The sequence below is a fragment of the Mobula birostris genome, chromosome 7 (genome assembly GCF_030028105.1).
Source record: "Mobula birostris isolate sMobBir1 chromosome 7, sMobBir1.hap1, whole genome shotgun sequence".
In the NCBI taxonomy this organism is placed as follows: Eukaryota; Metazoa; Chordata; class Chondrichthyes; order Myliobatiformes; family Myliobatidae; genus Mobula; species Mobula birostris.
Window position 1 is genome coordinate 87,235,705 of NC_092376.1, and position 19,317 is coordinate 87,255,021.

Consider the following 19,317-nt stretch of genomic DNA (forward strand, 5'->3'; position numbering starts at 1 on the left):
CGTGGAATTCCAGGGAAGTTACTAGCGTGGGTGAAGCTTTGGCTGGTTGGCAGAAAATGGAGAGTGGGAATAAAAGGATCATATTCTGGCTGGTTGCCGGTTATCAGTGGATTTCCACAAGGGTTGGTGTTGGGACTGCTGCTTTTTATGATGTATGTCAATGATTTGGTCTATGCTATTGATGGATTTGTGGCTAAGTTTGCTGGTGATACAAAGATAAGTGGAGGAATGGGTAGTGTTGAGGAAACAGAGAGCCTGCAGAGAGACTTAGATAGTTTAGGGGAACGGGCAAAAAAGTGGTAAATGAAATACAGTGTTGGAAAGTGTATGGTCATGCACTTTGGTGGAAAAAATAAATGGGCAGGCTATTATTTAGATGGGGAGAGAATTCAAAATGCAGATATGCAAAGGCATTTGGGAGTCCTTATGCACGATACCCTAAAAGTTAACCTCCCTCCAGGTTAACGGTTATGCAGAAGGCAAAGGCAATGTTGGCATTCATTTGTAGAGGTATAGAATATAAGAGCAGGGATGTGATGTTGAGGCTCTATAAGGCACTTGTGAGACCACACTTGGAGTATTGTGTGCAGTTTTGGACTCCTTATTTTAGAAAGAATATACTAACATTAGAGGGGGTTCAGAGAAGATTCACGAGAATGATTCCAAGAATGAAAGGGTTACCTTATGAGGAACGTCCAGCAGCTCTTGGGCTGTATTCCCTGGAGTTCAGGAGAATGGGGGGGGGCGCAGGGGAGCTCATAGAACTATTCCAAATATTAAAAGGCATGAACAAATTAGATATGGCGAAGATATTTCCCATGGTAGGAGATTGTAGGACAAGAGGGCACGATTTCAGGATTGAAGGACGTCCTTTTAAAACTGAGAAACATAGAAACATAGAAAACCTACAGCACAATACAGGCCCTTCAGCCCACAAAGCTGTGCTGAACATGTCCCTACCTTAGAACTACCTAGGCTTTAGCCATAGCCCTCTATTTTTCTAAGCTCCATGTAGCCATCCAGGAGTCTCTTCAAAGACCCTATCATTTCTGCCTCCACCACCGCCGCCGGCAGACCATTCCACGCACTCACCACTCTCTGCAAAAAAAACTTACCCCTGATATCTCCTCTGTACCTACTTCCAAGCACCTTAAAACTATGCCCTCTCCTGCTAGCCATTTCAGCCCTGGGAAAAATCCTCCGACTATCCACATGGTCAATGCCTCTCATTATCTTGTACATCATCATTATCTCATTATCTTGATGTGGTGAAATTACTTTAGTCAGAGGGTGGTAAATCTGTGGAATTTGTTGCCACGAATGGCTGTGGAGGCCAAGTCATTGGGTGTATTTAAGATTCTTGATTAGCCAGGGCATTGAAGGGTATGGGGTGAAAGCAGAGGAGTGGGGATGACTGGAAGAATTGGTTCAGCCCATGATTAAATGGTGGAGCAGACTCGATGGGCCAAATGGTTGACTGCTGCTCCAATATCTTATGGTCTAAGTACAGCATCTTGTTGTTCATCCTCAGCTACAATATTTCCCATTCACCCTCGGTTATGACACCTTCCCATTCATAATGCCTTCCAATTTACCCTAAGGTTCAACACATTGATAAATCGGTAAATTGGTTTGCTTTTGGCACATGCACTGAAATACTTTGAAAAACCTTGTTTTGTTTGCCATCCATACAGATCAGTTCATTACAATTGTGATTTGAGGTAGTACAAGGGAAACAATAGCAGAATTCAGTGTTACTGTTACAGAGAAAGTGCAGAGCAGGCAGGCAATAAGGTTCAAGGCAGTTGTGATGTCACGAGCCCAGCTCAGCATACAAGGGGACCGTTCAGCAGTCTGATAACAGTGCGACTGAAGCTGCTCTTGAACCTGGTGGGACGCACTTTCAAGCTTCTGCCTGATGGGAGGAGTGAGATGTGAGAATCCCCAGGGTTGGTAGTTTTACTGAGGCAGTGACGAATGTAGAAAGAATCTATCGAGGGGAAACTCGTTTCTGAGCTGTGTGCACAACTTTCTGCAGTTTCTTACAGGCTAGGACAGAACAGCAGCAGTACCCAGCCAAGATAGGCTGCTTTCTGTGATGAATCTATAAAAACTGGACGTGACGTCTTTTTAATCTTCCTTCTGAAGTGGAGATACTCGTGCATTTTCTTCACCATGTGGTTGGAACAATACAGATTATTGATAATATTCACTCCTGGAACTCAAAACTTTCAAATCTCTTGACCTTATCACTTTTGATTAAACTGCAGGGTGTTTAGCCCCTTCCTGAAGTCAACGATCAGCTCTTCAGTTTTGCTGACATTGAGGGAAAGGTTGCTGACATGACGCCATGTCACCAGGCTCTCTGTACTCCGACTCATTATTATTTGAGATTTAGGCCACAGCGTTGATATCATCTGCAAACTTGTCGAGGGAAATAGAACAGAAACTGTCCATGTAGTTGTGAGCGTATATAGAGTAATGTCGTGGTGTTTGGGGAGCTGAGGACGAAGGGCACTGGTGGTGGAGGTTTTGCTGCCTATCCTTACTGGAATCATTAAACAATAGTCTATCATGGGTGTCTTTACTGTCCATTTGCTACTGAGCAGAGTGCAGCACCAGGGACACAGTGCCTGCTGTGAATCTCTTACAGCAGCAGGCAAGTTGCAGTGCGTCAGTTGTCTGGGAGGCCGGGGTTGACGTGTGCCATGACCAGCTTCTCTGAGCACTTCATGACAGTGGATGTCATTCACGAAGATGCTGTCTCCATAGAGACCATGTACAAAAAAGGAGAGGATGGGAAAACTAGAGCTGTTTTATCAGATATAATCAAAATGCTACCTGGATTAGAGGTATGTGCTTCAGGAGAGCTCGGACAAACTAGGGTTAATTTCTCTAGGGCAGTGGAGGTTGAGGAACGTCCTGATAGAAGTTTATAAGCTTATAAGAAGCACAGACAGGGTAGACAGCCAATATCTTTTTTCCCAGGGTCAAGATCTTTAATTCTAGAGGGTATGCATTTAAGGTGGGGGCAGGTAAGTTCAAAGGAGATGTGCAGTATCAGTTTTTTACTCTGAGTTGTGGGTACCTGGAATGCGTTACTAGGAGTGTGGTGGAGGCAAATATCATGGAGGCATTTAAAAGGCTCTAAGATAGGTGGATGAATGTGCAAGGATTGGAGGAATATGGACCATGTGCAGTGATTAGCTTAATTAGGCATCCTTAGCTTAATTAGTTTGGCACAATACTGTGGGCTGGAAGGCCACTTTTAGAACTTTCCTGTTCAATTTCAATTGTCACCAATTTTCTTTCCTGTCCATTGTCCGATACCACACCTTCCCATTCTTCTCCAATTATTGCCATTTTATTCACCTTCAGTTGCACGTGTCTATACTTGAGGCAAAATGCACAATAATATTAGCAGAACCTTGTAAGTTACTATAGGCTAGAAATTAAAATTTTGGAGGAATAACTGGTAGGAATAATTGAGTAAGTCCATTTACGGAGTTACTTTATACTGTATTTTCCTGGAACTCAAAGGTCAGAAGAGTTATCATTCAATGTTGTTCAAATCTCTAATTAATCAATGGCTGCTTTTGGTCCTGTCGGCAGCTCGGAGAGAACGTACAGATGTTGTAAAGGTACACGAACACAATCAGGATCGTTACCCAGTTGTCACGGGGGTTCCCGCTCATGGTACTTTCACAAGGACCATTTTCTGGTGAAACATGGCTTGCATGGATGGTATCTCAGCCATCGCATTCATTTGCTTTGCTGAAGATATCACTCATAATCTTTGTATCTGTCCCAGTAAATTAACTATATTGTGGTTGTCTCCAGAAAGAGGGTGGATTGTAATGCCAACACAACAGAATATATTATTGCTCTTTCAGCATGGCAGGTTGTATATCAGATCATCTGTAGTGCAAGCAAAAGCATGGCCCAAGATATCCGACAGCTAACATAAACAGAGTCCCCTCTCAGAGTTTGCTAATTCTACATGCCTCTCCCAATACGTGTGTTTATAATCACAGGCTACCACGACACTGATAATAGTATGGGTAATTAAGATTTCCTATTTCTCAAAAATAGCGCTTTAGGAAAGGAGTTATAGTACTTAGTGTGTAAGTGCCATTTCTATTTGTCATTCTGGTGCATAGATATCTCAAAGCCTATACTTTGTTGTTCTGGATGTAGTAGAAGCTTCTCATGAGTATTGTGCACATTGAAACAGAACATTCACTCACTCTCTTGCAAAGGAATAGCTCACCACGATTACAGTACTTGGGGTACTGTTTATAGCTTAGGAATTGTTAGTGCTTTGTGAACATTAATGACGATTTATGAGCAATTTACTTTTTGCTTTTCTTATTATAAACTGGCTGTTCTAATTCATTGGGTCTAAGTGACGAAGCACTCTAGTTGGCAAAATTAAAGTATTTGATTAATGGACTTGTCATGGTGACAGGTTAAAGTTCTTATTTTCATTGCTCTGTGCACCTCTTTGATTTGACTATTCACATCTTAACCTGTAGAGAATCAAGGGCAAAATTGCTGTTGGCAAAATTGATCTGAGGTTTTATTTAAGACCTATAATTAAACAAAAGTACTGTTTCTAGAACATAGAAGAGTACAGTACAGGAACAGGCCCTTTGGCACACAATGCTGAGACAAACAAATTGAATTGGGAATCAAATAGCCAACTAAACTAATCCTTTTTGTCCACACAATGTCCATTTCCTTTCATTTCTCTCACATTCATGGTTCTCTCTCAGTATCTCTTAAAAATCCTTAATACATCTGCCTCTACCAACACCTCTGGCAGTGCATTCTAGGCACCCACCACTGCGTGTAAAAAACTAGTCCCTTATATCTTCTTTGAACTTAACCCCTCTCACCTTAAATGCATGTCCTGTAGTATTAAAAATTGCAGCCTTGGGAAAACGATACTGTCTGTTTATTCTATCTATGTTTCTCATAATCTTATGAACCTCGATGAGATCTCTCCTCAGCCTCAGCAGCTCCAGAGAAAATAACCCATGTTTGTCCAACTTCTTGTTATAGCACATTCCTTCTAATTCATAGAAACATAGAAACATAGAAAACCTACAGAACAATACAGGCCCTTCGGCCCACAAAGCTGTGCCAAACCTGTGCTTTACCTTAGAACTACCTAGGCTTACCCATATCCCTCTATTTTTCTCAGCTCCATGTATCCATCCAGGAGTCTCTTAAAAGACCCTATCATTTCTGCCTCCACCACCGCCGCCGACAGTATGTTCCGCGCACTCACCACTCTCTGTGTAAAAAAACCTTACCCCTGAAATCTCTTCTGTACCTACTTCCAAGCACCTTAAAATTATGCCCTCTCGTGCTAGCCATTTCAGCCCTGGGAAAAATCCTCTGACTATCCACACAATCAATGCCTCTCATTATCTTGTACCCCTATATCAGGTCACCTCTTATCCTCTGTCACTCCAAGGAGAAAAGGCCGAGTTCACTCAACCTATTCTCATAAGGCATGCTTCCCAATCCAGGCAACATCCTTGTAAATCTCCTCTGCACCCTTTTTATGGCTTCGACACCCTTCCTGTAGTGAGGCGACTAGAACTGAGCACAGTACTCCAAGTGGGGTCTGACCAGGGTCCTATATAGCTGCAACATTACCTCTCGGCTCTTAAACTCAATCCCACGATTGATGAAGGCCAATACGCCGTATGCTTTCTTAACCACAGAGTCAATCTGCATAGCAGCTTTGAGTGTCTTATGGACTCGGACCCCAAGGTTCCTCTGATCCTCTGACACTGCCAAGAATCTTGCCATTAATACTATATTCTCCCATCATATTTGACCTACCAAAATGAACCACCTCGCACTTATCTGGGTTGAACTCCATCTGCCACATCTCAGCCCTATGTTATATCCTATCAATGTCCCGCTGTAACCTCTGACAGCCCTCCACACTATCCACAACACCCCAACCTTTGTGTCGTCAGCAAATTTACCAACCCATCCCTCCAGTTCCTCATCCAAGTTATTTATAAATATCACAAAGAGTAGGGGTCCCAGAACATATCCCCGAGGCACACCACTGGTCACTGGCCTCCATGCAGAATATGACCCATCTACAACCACTCCTTGCTTTCTGTGAGCAAGCCAGTTCTGGATCCACAAAGCAAAGTCCCCTTGGATCCCATGCCTCCTTACTTTCTCAATAAGTCTTGCATGGGGTACCTTATCAAATGCCTTGCTAAAATCCATATACACTACATCTACAGCTCAACACTCATCAATGTGTTTAGTCACATCCTGGTAAAACTCTTCTACACCCTTTCTAAATGTTTGATATCCTTCCTATAATGTAACAACCAAAACACATGCAATATTCTAAATCTGGCCTAACTAGAGTCTTATAAAGCTAAAACATAACTTCCTGACTTTTGTATTCAATATCTTGACTAATAAAAGGCAAGCATGCCATCACTAGCTTTGAAAACCGGCATTAAGTACCACATTGCATTGTGCATTTATTGAATTCAGTAAATATTCTTAACAGGTACCTGAACTTAATGTAATATATATTTATTGTGGTCGAGGATACTGTTTGCACAATTTTTACAACCGATGTACAAGAGCAAAGTTTTATATCTTGTAACTCCAAAAATTAATTGCTTTGCGTTTGAACAGTGAGAGAAGTGGCTCGGCAGTTCGGGGAGTGCACATTAAAGAGATGCGCTTCATGGAAGTTTTAGCATTCGAACACCAGCCAGTCAGAGATGGAGATTCATTAGCAAGGGGAAGTTAAAACTTGGCAGGGGCAAGCAGAGTGGCCATTGTTGGAGTGGAGAGTGCTAGAGTGAGGATTTTGAGGCTTTAGCACTTTGAGGTTTTAGTGAGGAAAGGCTTGAGTAAGAGAAGATGAGAAGTTGTAGGTAGATATTTTTCAGTTTATTTATTGCTTCCTTTTTTATAATTACACAGTTAGAGCAGTAGGGATGGGTCCTCAAAGTTGTTATAGCTGTGGGTGGTAATGGGGACAAGCTCCCACTACCTATTAAATGCTCCCGATGGTGTGCACCTCAAACAGCCTCTGATGACCAAGTCCAGCTCCTGGCCCTCAGGTGTGGCTTAGCTACTAAACCCAGCAGAACCATTTCTACTGACTGGAGAAGGGGCAACGTGGGGTTACTGGTACCTTAAAACCAGTCACTTCGGGCAGATGGGGCTCATCAGACCTGGTTGGAAGTTCATCCAGGCAAACCTCCGTAGCCTGGTGGCTATATTCACTCATGAGGAAGGCTTCGGGAGTAAACTTTGAGGCAAAAATTCGAAGCTGGAGTCCCAATGGCAGTACTACATTGAGTTCAATGTTGACTGGTGATTCCTGAGACACTGCTGGTGCCAGGCTGTATCGGTCTCTGCCGTTCCTTTGGGTTCATCAGATGTTCGGAGGTGGGGAGCTTGCTGTCCATATCGTACTGCCCAGGCTTGTGTATGTAGACAGCTAGGGTGCAATAACCATGGTCAGCTCTGTCCAGCAGAGGCCCTCTCACCTCAGAGCAGTGGGGATGCCAGGCAGGGTAGTTGAGTGCTTTTCTTTCAGGATGTGGGAATGCAGGGAGACCTCCAGTGTCCCTGATGACAACAGCTGCAGCTTCTAACAGACCATGTTAAGGAGTAGGAGCTGGAACTGGATGATCTCTGAATCAGTCAGGAGGCTGAAGGGGTGATAGACAGGACATACAGAGAGGTTCAGGACACAGCAGATTGGGTGACAGTCAGGAGAGTGAAAGGGTTAAAAGCCAGTGCAGAGTACCCTGTGGCCATCTCTTCAACAGCAGGTATACAGGTGAAACATGGCTGTGAAACAATCTTAGATCTGGAGCCAGTTCTGTAGTGGTTGTAAGAATTGACTCTGGGAGCGTAGGAAGTGGTTCTGACAACTGTGGACATCTTTCTTCTCTAACAATTTCTTCTGCAGATTCCAGCCATTTTGGTTCACCCTGTATACTGGAAACACTGTGGAGTCTGTTCTGGATTTCTTTTGGGTCATCTCTAAAATAAAAGGGAGATTTATTGGAGAATACGTCAAGTGCAGTGTCCTGTTTTGTAATTTTTCACGTATTTCCTTTTTCAAGGGTAAATGGAACAATTCTCCGGGAGAAGGCTCAGGAGCTTGAAGACTCATACGGCCAGATTTGGGAACAGCTTCTTTCCAACTGTGATAAGACTGCTGAATGGATCCTGACCCGGACCTGGGCCGTACCCTCCAAATATCCGGACCTGTTTCTCGGTTTTTTTGCACTACCTTACTTTCAATTTTTCTATTTTCTATTTATGATTTACAATTTAAATTTTTAATATTTACTATTGATTTGTAATCCAGGGAGTGGGAAGCGCAGAATCAAATATCGCTGTGATGATTGTACATTCTAGTATCAATTGTTTGGCGACAATAAAGTATAAAATGGAATAATTTATCAGCATTTCCATGATTAGTCACCCTCTTGAATTCAATCTTGTAATTGTGTCCTCCAAGAAAAAGAGCCCACTTCTGCTGCTGTTAGTGGAACACACTTCTGTGGATTGAAAATGGACACCATGGTTGAAGATCAGTAATGAGGGTTACTCTCTCCCATACTGGTACAGGTTGAAATGCTTTACACCCCAAACCAAACTCAAGGCCTCTCACAAGACACTGGAGGAACTCAGCAGGCCGGGCAGCATCTAGTAAAAGAGTACAGTCAATGTTTCAGGCTGAAACCCTTCGGCAGGACTGGAGAAAAAAAAGCTGACGAGTAGATTTAAAAGGTGAGGGGAGGGGAGAGAGAGAAACACCAGGTGATAGGTGAAACTTGGAGAGGGAGGGATGAAGTAAAGAGCTGGTAAGTTGATTGGTGAAAGAGACAGAAGGCCATGGAAAAATGAAAAGGGGGAGGAGCACCAGAGGAAGGTGATGGGTGGGCATTGAGTTAAGGTGAGCTTGGGAAAAAGGGATGGGAAATGGTGAAAGGGGGTTGTGGGGCATTACCAGAAGTTTGAGAAATCGATGTTCATGCCATCAGGTTGGAGGATACTCAAGTGGAACATATGGTGTTGTTACTGCAACCTGAGTATGGCCTCATCACGACGGTAGAGGAGGCCATGGCTGGACATATCCGAATGGGACTGGGAAGTGGAATTAAAATGGGTGGCCACTGGGAGATCCCACTTTTTCTGGCAGATGGAGCATAGGTTCTCAGTGAAGCGGTGTCCCAGTGGATTGTGGTGAGGGAGGAGGTGTAGGGGCACATGTAGCACTTATTCCGCTTGCAAGGATAAGTGTCAGGAGGGACAGTGGTGAGGGACGAATGGACAAGGGAGTTGTGTAGGGAGCAATCCCAGCGGAAAGCAGAAAGTGGGGAAGAGGGAAAGATGTGCCTGGTGGTGGAGTCCCATTAGAAATGGTAGAAGTGTTGAGAACTATGTTCTGGATGTGGAGGCTGGTGAGATGGTAGGTGAGGAGAAGAAGAACCCTCTCCCTGGTAGGGTGGCGGGAAGATGGGATAAGAGCAGGCGAGTGTGAAATGGAAGAGATGCGGTTGAGGGCAGTGTTGATGGTGGAGGATGGGAAGCTCCTTTCTTTGAAGAAGGACGACATCTCCTTTGTTCTAGAATGAAAAGCCTCATCCTGGGAGCAGATGCGGTGAATTAAGGGGATGGCAATTTATAAATAACAGGGTGGGGTGAGTTATAGTCCAAATAGCTGTGAGAGTCTGTGGGTTTATAATAGACATTGGTGGATAAACTGCCTCCAGAGATAGAGACAGAGAGAACGAGAAAGGGAGGGAGGTGTCGGAAATGTACCAGGTAAGTTTGAGGGCAGGATGGAAGTTGGAGGCAAAGGATGAAGTCAACGAGTTCAGCATGGGTGCAGGAAGCAGCACCGTGCAGTCGTCGATGTAGCGTAGGGAAGTACAGGATGGTCACCTGTGTAGACCAGTCCTGCCGAAGGGTTTTGGCCCAAAATGTTGACTGTATTCTTTTGCTAGATGCTGCTTGGCTTGCTAAGTTCCTCCAGCATTTTGTGTGTATTGCTTAGATTTCCAGCATCTGCAGATTTTCTTTAGTTTTGCCAAGGTCTCTCTGTCAGTCTTTGTGTAATTATTCTCTGTGGCATTAAGGGAATATGATGCAAAGGCTAAGGGAACTCTTACCTATAACATGTAAGCATCTGGCATAACATGTGACATGACTGCACCTATACCAGAAGGCAAGGCATCGCATGCAAGCTTCACTGGACAGTGTGGATCATAAAGTGCGAGTGCAATGTCGGACATTAACTAAAAGTGCCAGTGACAATAAAGTGTGAGTGAGTGCAATGTCTGACATTACCATTTCCTTTGTCTACCTCACACTACTTTGTCTATTTAATTTCTTCCCGATCCTTGGTAATTTTTTTAAAATTTCAAAATATACTTTATTCAAAAATAAAATTATATACAATAAACCATTCAATAACTTCCCATCCTTTACATATGTTTCCATCATAGTCTATACATATCCATACTTATGGCCACCCACGTGGCACTCCATTTGTTCACCTTACCACATCAATATTGAGGGGTATACTCCCTGCCACCCGACCCCTCCCACTCCAGCGGGTGAAGAAACCTATACTGTGGTCCTTCCCCACCGGGCCCTTGCGGTGGCTGCACCGAGCTTCAGTGCGTCCCTCAGCACGTACTCCTGCAGCCGAGAATGTGCCAGTCGGCAGCATTCTCCCACGGACACCTCCATGTGCTGGTAGATCATCAAGTTTCGGGCCGACCAAAGAGCGTCTTTCACCGAGTTGATGATCTGCCAGCAGCACCGGATGTTGGTCTCCGTATGCGTCCCCAGGAACAGCCCGTAGATCAGAGAGTCCTCTGTTACTGCTGGGGATGAAACGTGACACTAGCCCGTCCATCCTCCTCCACACCTTCTTTGCGAACTGACAGTGTGCAAAGAGGTGGGTCACAAACTCCTCCTCACTGCAGTCCTCCCGTGGGCAGTGGGGTGCGGAGACGATGTTCCGGGCCCCTCTTACCGCCAGTCAGGCGAGGTCCTGGTGCCTGTTGGTGAAATCTGGCTATGAGGCATTGTGCCAGATGAACTGGACAGTCTGTTCATGGAACCACCCCACTGTGTCCATCACGTCCTTCTCCTGCAGTGCCTGCAGGACATTACTGCCTGATGGCCCTGTGGTCAAAGGCGTTCTCCTGGAAGAACTTTTCTACGAAGGACAGGTATGACGACAATGACCAGCTGACTGGGGCATTGCGCAGGAGTGGGGCCAGACCCATCCTTCGTAGCCAGGGCGACAGGTAGAACCTGGGCACATAGTGGTACTTGATGCCCACATACCTGGGTTCTACACACAACCTGATGGTGACACACAACCCCGATCTTTGGTAATGAGTTCAAGGGACCAGTAGCTAGGTTTGGCAGGAACCTGTTACAGTAATTGACAAATCCTGACAAGGACCAGAAATGTGACACACACTTTGGCTGTGAGGCATCCACACTGCTTGAATTTTCTCAGAACAGCTTGTGTAATGCTTGTGCGTCAATGGTGCGCCCACAGTAGGTGATGCTTGGTTTAAAGAATTCGCACTTGTGTCATGTTCTGAGGCCATAATCTTCTAATCTTTTTAACGCTCATCTTGAGAATTCAAAGGTGTTCCTTGACATCCCACCAGTAACGATGATGTCATCCAGGTAACACTGCAGCCTTGTAGCACTTGGTCCATGGCTTTCCACCAGAGTGCAGGTGCAGATGCTACTCCAAGTACAAGCCTTTTATTGTGATAAAAGCCTTTGTGAGTGCTTATGATAAGAAACACTTTGGACTCTTCTTCCTTCTCCATCTGTAGGTCAACCTCGGCTAAATCCACTTTACTGAAGTATTTTCCTCCAGAAAGATTTGCAAAGATATCCTCTATCCTGGGCAGAGGGTATTGATCTACTCTCAGTACTGGGTTGATGGTGACCTTAAAATCACCACATATCCTGAAAGACCCATTCTTCTTGACTACTGGGACCACTTGCATTGCCCATGGGCCCCCTTGGAAAGAATTCCTTCAGTCTCCATGGGATTTAGCTCATTGGTTACTTTATCACAGATGGTATAAGGAATCAGATGGACCTTGTAAAACTTGGGCGCGGCATTTTCATTTAACGCTATTTTACCCGTGACATGTTTGGGTTTTCCAATGCCATCCTTGAACACTGCTGTGGTATCATCCAGTACCTTCTTAATTCACTTTCTGTTGACTCTGTTGCAGGGGATGTGGCCTGTAAATAGTGGTTGGACTTTCAATCAAGTTGTAGTTGTTTCAGCCAATCATGCCCCACAATGCTGGCCCTCCTGTTTTTTTACCACATAAAAGCCTAATGTGGCTTCTTTTCTCCAGTATAAGTTCTTATTGGGACATCTGCAGGCTTCATTTCAGTATCTTTGAAATGCCATTCATACTTATTTTGTGGAATGTAAACAGCTGAGCCAGTGTCCAATTCCATTTTAATTCATTTGTGATTCACTTCTGGTGTAAGCCATATTACCTGTCTATTTAAAAACGCAAACACGAGGAATTCTGCAGATGCTGGAAATTCAAGCAACACACATCAAAGTTGCTGGTGAACGCAGCAGGCCAGGCAGCATCTCTAGGAAGAGGTACAGTTGACGTTTCGGGCCGAGACCCTTCGTCACTAGCTCTTCCTTCAGTTAGTCCTGATGAAGGGTCTCGGCCGAAACATCGACTGTACCTCTCCCTAGAGATGGTGCCTGGCCTGCTGTGTTCACCAGCAACTTTGATGTGTGTTACTTGTCTATTGTTAGTTTTCACATATAAATCTCAAGGCTACACAGTCCTGTATCACTCACATCACTGTCAGACTTTTCATCAACAGGATGCAGATTAGTGCTCTTTTTGAAACTGCAACTTGACTTTTTATCTTTTTCTTCTTCCCTGCTCTGCAATCAAGAGTAGTTTCTGTTCTAAATGTTCCTGCATTACTTTCACGATAGCAAACCTTATTTCGGTTGGTTTGGTTGGAGCAGTTAAGCATCTAAGCAAACTGTTTGCTCACCACCTATTGCACTCAGTAACACTGGCATTTGCTTTTCATTGGTTACTTCTTTTGTTTCAAAACACTGCTCAATTTGTTGAGTACATATCATCCAGTTATCTGCCGTGCAATTGAACACACTATCTGTTCGATGTAACCAGCCATTTTTGCATTTTATTTATCTATAGGTTTCCCCCGCCATCCGAAGGTAGAGCGTTCCTATGAAACGGTTCGTAAGCCAGAACGTCGTAAAGCGAAGAAGCAATTACCGTTTCTTTATATGGGAAAATTTTGTGAGTGTTCGCAAATCCAAACATAACCTACCAAATCATGCCAAATAACACATAAAACCTAAAATAACAGTAACATATAGTAAAAGCAGGAATGATATAATAAATACACAGCCTATATAAAGTAGAAATACTTTTCCATAATCATTGCCGGCACTGTTCTCCGGAGCGAAAATCTCACGCAAGTGCCATCGGCAGAAACACCGTGCAAGCGCCATCTGCAGAAAATCTCACGCAAGCGCTCTCAGCAGAAACACTCTTTCCGGTAACCATTAAGCTATGAAGCTGCCAAATCATGCCAAATAACACGTAAAAAAACACAGCCTATATAAAGTAGAAATAATGTATGTACAGTGTAGTATCACCTACCGGAATTGGGAAGACAGTGCCGAGCACAGTGATGATGGTGTGTTAGGCTGAGTCGTCGCAGGTTGGGTGGTGCAGTGGCCCCAACCTCCCCGCCGCCGACCAATACCGATCCGCGAAGAATGCAGGGGTACAGTGGTAGCCGGAAGGCATCCAGCACATCTTTAAGAAAAAAGCCGAAATAAACAAACATTCTAATTAATTAGGTGCCGTCCGGCATGTAAATGTCGGCCAAGATCAGAGGTGACGCAATCGGCAATCGCTTCTGATCTAGGCCGACAATTACGTGCCGGGTGGCACCTAATTAATTAGCATGTTTATTTCGGCTTTTTTCTTAAAGATGTGCTGGGTGCCTCCTGGCTACCGCTGCATTCTCCACGGATCGGTATCTGTCTGCGGCTCGGGTTTGGGGTGGTGGGTTACTGAGGTTTCGATTGTTATCCTTTCCTCTTCCAATTGCATCAGCTCTTCATCTATCAGTTCTTGGTCATGCGATGCCAAAACCTCTTCAACATCATCTTCGTCAACTTCCACAAGCCAAACTCACTTTGTCTTTACCTCGTTCACCACGTGTGAAACGCTTAATTATGTCTAGTTTTACACTAAGTGTAACACCCTTACGAGCTCTTTTAGGCTCTTCGGATACATTAGAACTCATCTTGCTAACGGATGCTCACAGGCACGTGTTTAAGCAATGCCGGCAAGAATGCTGTTCCGAATCCGGGGGAGAGCAGCTGCTCAGGACGCAGCCTTTTATCAGGCACTGATTTTTTATCATGCGCTGCTTTTTTTTTCCCACACTACTTTTTTTTTGCGCGCTGCCTTTCTTCATAACAGTGAAAACACCTTCTGTTAGCGAAAACAGGGAACTAATGTAGGTCTTTCGTAACATTGAGGTTTCGTAAAGCGAACGTTCGAAAAGGGGGAGACGCCTGTGGTATTTATTTATCTATCTATTTATTTATGTATTTATTTATTTATAATCATCTAGTTCTCACTGTTTTGTGAACCCTGAATTATGTCCAATATCTGCCTTTTTTAAAACTTGACTGTCTCTCTCCCCTTCCAAAGCTAAAATGTGCCGTGCTTCAACAGGTGGGTAATTGTCTCAGGTTGGTTTTAAAGCTTCCTTGTTATGTTTTGTAACTCCAGAAATTAATCAAGTGTAAAAGCACAGGAGCCTGGGAAAATGTGTGTACTTAGTTTCCTTCCTTCAGTGAGGCAGACACATATTATTTGTACTTCTCATGTGTAACCCATATTGAATTATGTAAACAACAAGGAATAATTAATCAAACAATATATTTCCAATATTAGTGAAATATTAAATACAGTTACACAAGGGAAGAAAGACTGTACATCCAAAATGAAATTAAACATCTTACAGCAAATTGCTGCAGATGCTGGAAACCTGAAATAAGGAGGAGAATAACATTTTTTTCCCTGGTATTTTCTGATTCACTGTTGGAAATGAATTACAAATGGAATCTTTTCAGGACTGTGAGGAAAGGATGGGGCAGTGAGATTGATTGTATTGCAGCTTCTGAAAGTGTGCTGTATGCATTCTATAGAACTCCATAACGGTGACAAATCAATATCTGAGAATTTCAAACTGCTGGCTCTTGGGTGATAATGGCAATAGAACGTAGATCAATACAGGACAGGAACAGGCCATTTGGCCTATGATGCCCATGCTAGATACAATGTCAAATTAAACTTAATATCTTCTGTCTGCACATGATCTATATCCCTCCATCCCCTGGATATTCTTTCGTCTATCATATTTCCTTATACCTGCTTTCATCACTCATCCCTCCCAGGGGAAAATAATAGCCCATTTCCTTATACCTGCTTTCATCACTCACCCCTCTCAGGGGTAAGTCATAGCTCAATCCAGGCACCTTTCATTTTCTGTATAAAAAAATAAACTTGTCTTGTATGTCTCCCTTAATTTTCCCCCTCTTTTCTTGAATTAATATCTACTTGCATCTGACATTTCTACCCCAGAAAAAAGATTATGAGTATGTGTCCTTTCTATACCTCTCATAATCTTCTACCAGGTCTCTCCTCAGCCTCCAACCCTCTAGAGGAAATAGTCCATGTTTACCCTACCTCCCTTTATAGCTCATAACTTCTAACCCAGGCAGCATCCTGGTATACCCCCCACCCCTGCTCTGTACCGCCTCCAAAGCCTCCACATCCTTCCTGTAATGAGTTAATTAGAATTGTATAAACTACTTCGTGTGACCTATCCTAAGTCTTATATAGCTACAACATGACTTCCTGACTCTCATGCTCAATGTCAAACTACGTAATCAGTTTGGTTAAATTGTTGCTATCTTGGCTTCTCAATTGGGAGCCTTTGCACAGCAACTCGCTGCAGGTTCAAAACTTATCTAGCACAATATCCCACCGCACCGCTGGGTTGCCAGTGTTTCTATAATTGGTAATCTATTCTGTTCAGCATTAATTCCATTGACAAACACTCCAAAGCAAAACATGGAAGTAAAAATAAAAATCGAAAACAGTTTACAGATGCTTGAAATCTGAAATAAAAAACAAAAAGTGTTGCAAGCAATTGATAGGTCAGAACCCGTCTGTGAAAAGGGAAGCAGTTAATATTTCAGGCCAGAGACTTCATCAAAATTGCTGAGAACACAACTGTTGTTGGCAGAATTTCAGATGGTGCTGAAGAGGCCTACAGGAGTGAGATAGGTCACTCGTTGAGTGGTGTCCCAAGAACCACCTTGTCAATAAAACCAAGGAATAGATCGTGGACTTCAAGAACAGGAAGTCGAGGAACACACACCAGTCCTCATCGAGGGATCAGCAGTGGAAAGTGTGAGCAGCTTCAGGCTCCTGAAGGTTACTCCTGTGTACAACATAATGATGCAATGACGAAGAAAGCTGATTCAGATTCTGAAAACTGAAAAAGAGAAAGAAGGTTAAATTTCAATAGCAGTGAGTGTGGGAGAGATAGGAGTGGAACAAAGGGACTGTATCTGATCAGGTAAGACCAGATAAACCAATGCTGGAGCTTCCTCCTGCTTTGCTTATTGAAAGGACTCCATGCTATCCTCCCATTTCCCGTGTCTCCTTTGCCCTTTGCTCCAGTGATGAGGGGTTCTTTGGAAGTATCTGTGAAATACCTTCCTTCCTCCTGAACCAGGCGTTCCCCTCAACCGTAGTGAACAGATCCCCTGACCACTTCTCATCTATTTCCACCACCTTTTCATTCTTCTCCTCCTGCTCAGAGAAAGAACAGAACTCTTCTTGTCCTTACTTCCATCTTAACAGCCTCCATATTCAACAGATCATCTTTCAGAAGTACCACTAGTGACCTATTCTCTTCTCCCACCCTTTCAACATTTTGAAGAGATTGCTCTTTTCCTAGCTCCAAGGTATGCTCTTCCATCCTCACCTTCCACTTCCAATCTAATGGTATTTTACCCATACAACCACAGGAGGAGCAACACATGCCCTTTAACCTTTCCCCTTCCCATCATCCAGTGACCCAAACATTCTTTCCAGGTGAAGCAGTGATTCACTTGCACTTCTTCCAGTCTAGTGTTCTGCACTCGGAGTTCATGATGTGGCCTCCTCTACATTAGCAAAGCTAACTTTTGATTTGGTGATCAGTTTGAGGAGCACATCTGCTCTGTCCACAGGAGTGACTCTGAGCTTTAGTTTGATGGTCACTTTAATTCCCTGTCCCATTCCTGCTGACCCTTTGATCTGGGACTCCTGCAGTGTAATAGCTTGAGAAGCAACACATTATTTTCTGTCTGAGCACATCTTAGCCTTCAAGACTCAGAATTAATTTTTCCAACTGTAGGTTATTCCATCTTTTTTTCCTGCCTTATCAGAACTGACAATTTCGACTTGCCTGCATTTTGGCTCAATTTTGTTTTCTACTAGTGTGTAGTCTGACCTGCTAGGCAGGTCCCACAGCCTTACCTTTAGCAACGTATTAAAGAATAATCTGATCTTAAATGTCCTTGAACTGCCACATTAAGTTAGCGAACGTAAAATGTTCTGTTTGCTCATCCAGTTCTTTCCTCCACTTTCCCTGTTACCTGGACTGACTTGTTTTCTCTCTTTCTACATTCTGACTAAGGGTCCCAGACCCGAAACATGAACTGTTTCTTTTTACACAACCACTGCCTGACTTGCTCAGTTTCCTACATTTTCTGTTTTGTTTTAAGCCTCAGGGTTTGGAAATGTCATTTAGCTTTCAGGAGAGGCACAGTGGCACATCAGAAGTTCTGCTTCCTCACAGATCAGTGACTCATATTCAATCCTGTCCTTGGGTCCTATCTGTATGAAGTTTGAGGGTTCTCCATGTGACCACACTAAATTCCTTTGACACTTCATTGCTAGTTGACTGTTGGTAGCTTGTCGGCTCCTGAATGTTACTCCTCAATAGAGGCTGGATTGGACAACCATTCTGGAAGAGATGGGTGAGTGCGAGAGAATATATTGTGGGGGAATGTGATCCATGTGATTGTTCTATGGGTTGGCCTCCTACATTGTAAGAAAACACCAGTTATTCTGCTGTTCTGCTCTGTTAATCGGTCAGCGAACACAAGGAAATTGCTGATGAAAACATTGCTCCTCGATGATTGATAAACATCCTATCCAGTCTGGAACCATGTGACATAGCCTTTTGACAACGTTCCAGACAAGTGTTGCTCAGAGATTAACTTTATTACATTGGCCACCTATGGTGAAAATGTGTCATTTATGCTGGAGTGCATCATGATGAGAAGAATTTGGCTGAAGGATGAATCAGACTGAAAACCTGTGCTATCATGTCCTGCCCCACAAAATACAATACTCAGTGACAGAATTTCTAGGCAGCTCTTTTTGCAGGAATTATTAAAACTTAATCCTTCCTGCTTTGCCATGTGGAAGAGCCCATGGTACTCCTTTGAGTAGAAGCAAGAGATTTGTCTGATATTTATCACTCAGCAACATCACTGAAGAGACGATCTTGGCAGTTACACACTGTTGCATGTTGGATCATGCTGTGCACAAATAGGCTTCGATGTGACCTTCATTCTAAAAGGGTCTATTCTTTAAAAGTATCACTATGGAGTGGAAATAGCTTTGGGATGTCTGGAGTTTGAAAGGTGTGATGGAAATATGGTTTATTCTTTCATCATTTATTATATTTTGGGCACCCTTAAGACAAACACTGCTAGCATACAAGTAGTTGTATTGAAATAACCAGATGCCTTCCAAAGTCAGAGAGCTCATGGCTATTATTTCAGTACTGAGTGCATGTTGCATGCAGGGGAATGCATGGTGTTTCACTGTTGTTGGATAGGCCTTCAGTGTTAATCCAAACTACATCTACCACTTCCTCTCTTGAAGGACTTCATAAAGGAAATTTTCTCTTTTATTGTAGACTATTTTCTACTTCAGTTTATCTGAGATCCAACATTTAATTACCATGTTCAAATATTAATGTAATGGATAAACACTCCAGGGTTGAGCTGCATCTCCAAATCAAGGAAACATGTCATTTAAGTGCAAACAGGGTTGAGAAGGGGTGATGCTGAGCTACTAG